A 2,372-nucleotide genomic window follows, 5' to 3' on the forward strand; every position below is an offset into this window, starting at 1 on the left:
GAATTGAATCAGTTCAGAAGAAATACAAGATGCACAAAGTTAGAGAATTCCCTTCAATTATTCATAGAGATTACTTGTTTCTGACCTGTAGCAGAGCACTCAAGCTTATATTGGTCTGAAGAACCACAGTTGGACACACTATAACTCAACTCAAACAGAGATGTCATTTTGGTCCTCTGAGAGTGAAAGACAACAACTCACCAAACATTTTATAATTTAGTCTGTGTATGTGTGTGTGTGTGTGTGTGTGTGTGTGTGTGTGTGTGTCTTACACACACACACACACATACACACACACACACACACACACACACATTCCAACATTGATCCACTAAAAGATGAGGCATCTTGAAATTCTATCCATTATGCCTCAAGTCCATCTTTCTACTATTACCTTCACCTGGCTTCAGATCTAGTTCTCTTCATAGAATGTTTGTAATGTCTATATTGACACACTAATCATTAAAACAACTTGGTACTGGGTAAGAAATAGAGAAATTAAATAGTGAAACAGATTAATTACACAACATAGAACAGCAAAAAAGCTTAGTACCTTAGTGTTTATAAACCCAAAGATCACAACTACAAGAACAAAAATTCACTATTTGACAAAATTCTTTGGAAAACAGGAAAGCAATCTGGCAGAAACTAAACATATACAAATATTTCATCTTGTATATAAAGATAAGTTCCAAAGACATTCTCCAATTGATAAATGGTCAAAGGATATAAGCAATTTTCACATGAAGAAATAAATTGAAACCATTTCTAGTCATATAAAAAGGTGCTCTAAATCACTATTGATCAGAGAAATGCAAATTAAAACAAATCTGATTGGCTCTCAGATTGGCTAAAATGACAGGAAAAGATAACAATGAATATTGGAGGGGATGTGGGAAAACTGGGACATTAATGCATTCTTGGTGGAATTGTGAACTGATTCAACCATTCTGGAGAGCAATTTGGAACTATGCCCAAGAGTTATCAAACTGTGCATACCCTTTGACCCAGCTGTGTTACTACTGGGGTTATATCCCAAAGAGATTTTAAAGGAGGGAAAGGGACCTGTATGTGCAAGAATGTTTGTGGTAGCCCTTTTTGTAGTGGTAAGAAACTAGAAACTGAGTGGATGCCCATCAGTTGGAGAATGACTGAAGAAGTTATGAAATATTATTGTTCTATAAGAAATGACCAACAGGATGATTTCAGAAAGGCCTAGAGAAACTTAGAAGAACTGATGCTAAGTGAAATGAGCAGAACCAGGCGATGATTATACATGGCAACAACAAGAACATATGATTATCAATTCTGATGGACATGGCTCTTTTCAACAGTGAGATAATTCAGGCCAGTTCCAATGATCTTGCAATGATGAGAGCCATCTACACTCAAAGAGAAGACTATTGGAACTGAAGGTGGATCACAACATAGTATTTTCACTTGTTGTGGTTTGCTTGAATTTTATTTTCTTACATATTTTTTCAATGCTAATCTGATTTTTTCTTGTGCAGCAAAATAGTTGAATAAATATGTATGCTTATATTGGATTTAACACGTATATTTATCATATTTAACATATATTGAATTACTTGCTACAGGAGGGATGGGGGGACTGGAACACAAGGTTTTTCAAGAATCAATGTTGATCCTTGCATATATTTTGGAATTAAAAGCTTCAATTTAAAAAGTTGATAAGCTTCAAATGGACACATGATTGTGATATCATAAACATATTAGAGAAGCATGAAAGAAATTACCTATCAGAACTTTGAGTAGCAAAAGAGTTAATAACTGAACAAGATATAGATTCACAGAAATTAAAATGAAAAATTTTAATAACATAAAATTAAGAAGTTTATGCCCAAATAAAAACCAGTACAGTCAAAATTAAAAGAGGGAAAGGAAATAGCAGAGATGAAGGGTGGTCAGAATTCTTTATAACAAGTTTCTCTGATAAAGTTTCATTCACATACTTATATAAATATACATGCACACAAATATATCCAGCTGAATCAAATTTGTCAGAAAAAGAACCATTCCCTAATAGACAAAGTCAAGGATATGAGTAGACAGATTTTAGAGGAAATAAATGTATTTTAAAATATTTAAACCTATCAGTAACCATATAAAAATGTTCTAGATCACTAATAGAGAAATATAAATTAAAATAACTCTGAGTAATACCTCATACCCATAAAATTGGCAAAGTTGGACCCCCCAAAAAGAAAATAACAAATTCTGGGGAGCTATGAGAAAACAAGAAGAGTCAATTGATAGAGCAAACTTGATTCTTATTTTAAGAAATTACCTACCAGCTTAATTGGCCATATCAATAACCAAGTCAACAAAAATCATATGATTATTTCAATAGA

The 2,372-nt window shown here is 33.1% G+C and overlaps 1 non-coding gene across 1 annotated transcript; it reads left to right on the forward strand.

Moving 5' to 3' along the window:
* Nucleotides 1-211: 211 nt before the first annotated feature.
* On the forward strand, nt 212-316 carry LOC141565244 (small nucleolar RNA SNORA23). Its single transcript, XR_012488922.1, has one exon. It is a non-coding gene; the product is annotated as a small nucleolar RNA SNORA23 (small nucleolar RNA).
* The last annotated feature ends 2,056 nt before the right edge of the window (nt 317-2,372 follow it).

Source organism: Sminthopsis crassicaudata, chromosome 3, assembly GCF_048593235.1.
Source record: "Sminthopsis crassicaudata isolate SCR6 chromosome 3, ASM4859323v1, whole genome shotgun sequence".
Classification (NCBI taxonomy): Eukaryota; Metazoa; Chordata; class Mammalia; order Dasyuromorphia; family Dasyuridae; genus Sminthopsis; species Sminthopsis crassicaudata.